This window comes from Propithecus coquereli, unplaced genomic scaffold, assembly GCF_000956105.1.
Source record: "Propithecus coquereli isolate 6110/MARCELLA unplaced genomic scaffold, Pcoq_1.0 Scaffold228, whole genome shotgun sequence".
Taxonomy (NCBI): domain Eukaryota; kingdom Metazoa; phylum Chordata; class Mammalia; order Primates; family Indriidae; genus Propithecus; species Propithecus coquereli.
In genome coordinates, this window is record NW_012147819.1 from 2,635,493 (window position 1) to 2,641,416 (window position 5,924).

The 5,924-nt window shown below is 42.0% G+C and overlaps 1 protein-coding gene across 2 annotated transcripts in view; it reads left to right on the plus strand.

Annotated features, from left to right (window-relative positions):
- The first annotated feature begins 2,987 nt into the window (after positions 1 to 2,987).
- RBM46 (RNA binding motif protein 46) overlaps positions 2,988 to 5,924 on the plus strand; it is a 38,960-nt gene continuing 36,023 nt past the window's right edge. For both annotated transcript variants that reach the window (XM_012645237.1, XM_012645238.1), the window contains exon 1: positions 2,988 to 3,212. The gene's annotated coding sequence lies outside the window, so the exon portion shown is untranslated. The remainder of the gene's footprint in view (positions 3,213 to 5,924) is intronic.

The window sequence follows — 5,924 nt, forward strand, 5'->3', positions numbered from 1 at the left end:
GACTCTGTCTCAAAAAAAAAAAAAAATGATACATGTTTATTATCTATGAGATTCTTACTATGAATTTTGTAAATGACCCGCTTGCATATTTCAGCACGTTGGTTATCCAACATTTCCAATATAGAACTATCTTTTGTACCGCACAACATCTCCACCTAGTGACTCTTTAAGGATCCTACAGCAACTCTTGGAAATTGTTGGCTATTTTAACTTTTCAGATGAATATATTAATTTCTAACACCATTGCAGCTAGCTCAACTTTAAACATACTTGTATTGTTAAATTGACTTTAGCCTAAAACTGTCTTCCTACCTATTTTAAATTCGGCCTAAAGGTTTCTTCTTACATAGTGAACTGTAACCTAACTGGATGTGGAAACAGACTAACGGACTCCTGGAACAAGTCGCCAAGTCTCAGGCAATCGCAGCAGCCATACTTCAACCACTCACAGGTGGCCAACTGTTCAAACCCTGTTCAAATAAGGCAAACACAGAGCTGTAACCAATACCGCTGTTTCAGTACCTCACTTCCGTTTTCTGTATTCCATTTTCCTTTTTCTGTACACAAATTCTCTCCAACCACGTCGCAGCGAAGGACTTGCTCTAAATCTATTCTGGTTCTTGGCTCAATTAAACTCTGTTAAGTTTAACTTGTCCAAAAGTTTTTAACAGTATTTGGAATTAATTAAATTAATTACTGGGAAATGAGAAGGCACCAACACAAAGAAAGTAGGTAATTTTTTCCCAGAGAAAAGAGCAGCAACAAATAGTAATCAATATAACAATTACTGCTCTTGCAGTTCGTGAGGCAGAGAGTTGATGACATGTCAAAAACAAACAAACGAAAAATCTAGGTTTTCTAGTGGCTTTATCTTGAATACACACAGCCTATAACAAGATTAGTATTCACTGATTGAAGAGCAGAGAGTTTAGGAAAGAGTATTTGTTGAGCTTCCAGTGTGTACCTAGTATTATGCCAACTTTTCTACTTGTTTCTGGACATATTTTGAGACAGTATAGCAGGGTGGTTATGTATGTCTTCAGGAATCAGAGACAAACTGCAGCCACTTACTTGCTGTATAACCTTGCTCTGTGTCTCAGTTTCCCCATCTGTAAAGTGGAGCTAGTATCTTTGCCCAAATTGCTGTGAGAATTAAACGAACCAATGTACGAAAATCCCTTAGAATTGTTTCTGGCACATACATATGCTCAATATTTGCTAATATTATTTGTCATTTAATCCTCACAACCCCCATTTTAAATGTGGGCTCAGAGAAGTAATTTGCACAAGGTATCACAACCACAAAAATCATAAAGTAAGGATTTAAACCCAGGTCTGTCTGGCTCCAAAATTCCTGCTAATTCCTCACTGTTGGAATAAGTTTTAAAAAACTATTTAATTTCTTTAGTTTAACAAAGAAAATTTAAATTGGTAGACATTCATTATTCCTTGAACATATGGAGAAAACAAACCAACTGAAATCACAAGTTAATGTGGAAGAAATCACCTTGAGATCGAAAATAAGGGGACCTGTGTCACCCAGTTGATTATTCTGGGCGTCAAGTTCCTCGTTTGTTAAAGAAGCCACATGATCTAGGTTCTTTCCAGTTCTAATATTCTATCAGTCTATCTATGGATAGATAATATTACACATAGATACAGAGTTGTTTCCTAAAGGCATTGTTTTCTTTGTCTACATTTAATCCCCAGTTGTCTTCAAGGGAAGCAAAATTCAGTATGTGTACACAATGCCAAAAAATTGTATTCTTAGGCCGGGCGTTGTGGCTCACGCCTGTAATCCTAGCACTCTGGGAGGCCGAGGTGGGAGGATCGCTTGACCTCAGGAGTTCGAGACCAGCCTGAGCAAGAGCGATACCCCATCTCTACTATAAATAGAAAGAAATTAGCCAAATAACCAAAAATACAAAAAATTAGCTGTGCATAGTGGCACATGCCTGTAGTCCCAGCTACTCGGGAGGCTGAGGCAGATGGATCACTTGAGCCTGGGAGTTTGAGGTTGCTGTGAGCTAGGCTGACGCCACGGCACTCTAGCCCCGGCAACAGAGACTCTGTTTCAAAAAAAAAAAAAAAGAAAAATTGTATCTTAGGCCGGGCGTTGTGGCTCACGCCTGTAATCCTAGCACTCTGGGAGGCCGAGGAGGGAGGATCGCTTGACCTCAGGAGTTCAAGACCAGCCTGAGCAAGAGCGATACCCCGTCTCTACTATAAATAGAAAGAAAATAATCTAGCCAGGCATTGTGGGGTGTGCCTGGAGTCCCAGCTACTCCGAAGGCTGAGGCAGGAGGATCGCTTCAGCCCAGGGGTTTGAGGTTGCTGTGAGCTAGGCTGATGCCACGGCACTTTAGCCCAGGCAACAGAGTGAGACAGTCCCCCCCCGAAAAAAGAGAAAGAAAAATATTAAAAAAAAAAAATTGTATTCCTTAAAGTTGTTTTTACATAAGCACAGACCCTGGATCAGTAGTTACACCACTAAATTTCTCCCCAAGCTGGTTACTGGTAGAGTCAGGCCAATACTCGTCTCCTAATTCAACCCATTCCCTTAGGCATTTAAACCATTTAACCTTTGTACTTCTATGCAAATCTGTCTTTTACTTTATAAGCCACTCCATCTCCAGACCTTATTTTAAAAGGTTCGCAGTTAGGATATATGACTGCTTTGCGTCATTATAACTTTAAAACTCCGTAAAACAAGAAAAAGAACCTTTACTATGCATTTATTTTTTTTCCCTAACAAATAAAAGAAGCTCAACTATAGCTCTTGTTTTTAGACGCCCTAATAAGGAACGCAGTACCTTCATTTAGCAGTACTCCAAGCCCATCCACACCCTAAAGATCGCTCTTCTTGCCTTAATTGGCTAAAGGGCCTGTCTCTCCAAACACTTTGACACTCCACCCCCAGCAAACTTTGGTTTTAAACCTTGATCCCGCCCCCTCTTCCTTGGCTCCTCCCCGGGACTGATTACTGATTGGCCGAGGTACCACTCCTCGTGGGGCTGTCTAGGCCACCGCGCGCGGTGCCCGCTGGGACCCGAGCCCAGGCGCGAGGACCAGCGCGAGCTCCTCCCGGTGGGCTCCCCTCCCCCCTCCGGCGACCCCCCTGCTCCGACTGACTGGTCCCCGAAACGGTGGCGGCGGCGGTTTGTGGTCGTTGGTCGCAGGGATTTAGGACCAAAATTTGAAGACTCAAAGGGGTGAGGATGGGTTGGGGGCGGAGGGGTCACTGCCAAACCGCCGCTAACGGCTGGAGACCCTGCCTCCTGGCCGCAAATAACCTTGTCCGATTCGCTGTTAGGCCAAATACCCAGGGGGACCCACGCCGCGCTGGAGGCGGTGTCTGCGGGGCTCACCCTTCTTCGTTTCCAGGCCCGTCGGACAGCGGGAGGGCAAGTGTCAGAGACGCAGCTTCCCAGCTCCAGGGAACATCTTTGCGGACAGCGCCCTTGCCGTGCACCCTGGGCCCGCGTGGTTTTGGCCGCCTGGCCCCAGCTGCCCGTCCCGTCGGGGGCCGGTTTTTTCCGCCTCGCGGCGCCCTGCCCTCTCTCCGTCTTATTTCCGCTCTCCCCCGCCGCCTTCCGGCCGCTTTCCACCTGTTGCCTTCCATGTTCTTTCCCTGACCCTCTCCCGCCGTCGACTGCCGCAGGTCAAGGTCGCCCGCTGGCCTTCCGGCCCTCCGGCCGTTGTTGCGCCCGCGCATCCCCGCTAGAGGCTTTGGGACAGCGCCCTGGGCGTCCCGACTGCAGGGTGAGATTGAGCAGGCTTCGGTCGTTTTCGTTGAGTTCTAGCTGGGTGAGATTTAGCAGTATCTTCGTCGTGTTTATTGAGTTCGAACTGGGGACGAGCCTCGAACTTTCCTCTGTCTTTGACTCCTCTCCTCTCTCTCCCCCACGTCCTCTCTTTGGTGTTGGGCTTTGAACAGTGGACGGCTGCGGACGTGCAGGAAAGATAACTGACCCTCACTCACCCGCGACACGAGGCAGGCAGCCATGGACGGTAATACACGTAGTAGTTCCATCGTTGTTTTCTGACATCTGATAGTTTTAATTGCTATTTTTAAAATGTTTCTTTGGGGTACTGGAAAGACCACAGAACTTGGAGTCAGGAGACCCGGGATTTAATCCTGGCGTTGGCACTCTGAGATGCTTTGTGAAGCCTCTTGATTTATTTGGCCACCAGTTTCCTCCTGTGTAAATTTTGTTTAGCTAATATTGAAGTTCTTTTCAGCTTTACCGCTTTTTACAATACTGATAAATTCTCTGTAACCAATGTATTATATGGTAATTCCTAATGTGGGCTAATATCAAAGAGACAATATCAATAGGAACTTTTAAATTCTTCTCGTAAGATTCTGTCCCATTTTGTGTTTGAGAATGGCGTTATTACCAGGAAACAGGGTATGCTGCATGTATAAGTAGACTGACATACAAAGAACATATTCACAGGTCGGTAAAATTTTGCTTATTTAAATAATGGGAAGATATTTTTAAGAATCACCACGATGTATAGTTGAGTTTGACAAACTTCCTTTTAGAGCTTTTCGGAATTAAATCTCCTTGTGGGCTCTAATGATAGACTTGTTCCAGAGTACACATTTAAAACATTCTGTTTTAAAATTTGTTTGCAAGTGTGTGCCGTGTCAGACATAAAGATGACTATTACGGCTGTAATTGCAGAATATTAACAATGCCTTATTTTCTGCTTGAGGTACTGCCTTACTTGCTAATTTTCACTTAAGAGGGTAGAGTATTGGACTTGAATATTATTGCCCAAAATTACAATACATATCAACACAAAATAAAAACTTATATTACTATATATGAGGAAAGAATTATTAATAACAACATACCCAAGGTATGGATTGAAATCAAGCCTCATATGTTTAATGGTGTTATTTTTGTTGTTAGGAAACTTAAACATTTCAGTTTAAGGAGGGTTGGTGAGTACAAATCAAATAATTGGTGTAAAAATTGTCTAGATTTACATATTAATGCTGGATATTGTTTCCCATTTTATTTTACCTGATAGTTGATGAGACAAGAAAATGAAGGAAGAAAATGTGATCTCTATGTTCAAATTGATAATGGATTCCAAAAATAATAGTTTATAGAAGACCTTATATCGGGAATAGTAGGGCACTTAACTTGGACAACAATATGTGGATGTCTTTTTCTAAATTGAAGGAGCATATATGCTCCCTTTTTTCCCCTATAGTAGTCTTACCTTATTGCATATTATATTAATATTATTTATTTATTATTACTCTTAACCTTACTCCATATTGTATTATTTACTAATTATTTTTATCCCCAATTTTTTTTTTCTCCACTAGAGTATAAACTGTGCAAAGGAGGAATTTTAGTGTTTTATTTACTAATGCATCCCAGACATGAGGAATAGTGTCTGGGACACAGTTGGTGCTTAATAAATATTGAACAAATGAGTGAATTTGAGTTTGCAGTCCCTACTCTGCAGTTTGTGTTTTTCTTACTGTTTCATTAGATATTAAATACATTTCTAGTGCTTATGTGTCAAGGGCTATGTTAAGCCCTTTATTCTGATCCTCTGAATCCTTGTACCTTGTGAGGTAGAAACTGTTATTATCCACTTACAGACAAGTAAATGGAGTCATTGAAGGGTTAAATAATTTGCCCAAGGTCCCAGCTTAGTAAAGGGAAGAACTGGGATTCAGATTTAGCCAATCTGGTACATTAGTCTTCTCTAAACTATGACACTGTGCTACTCTTTTTATTTTAAGGAAATTAGCCCTTTATCCGATGTGCTACAGATTATTTTTCTGTTTATAATTTTTGAATTATAGTTTTTAGCCTTCAAAAGTACTTTTTATGTAGTAAAAACATTTTCCTTTGAGACTTTTTTTTTTTTGAGACAGAGTCTCACTCTTTTGC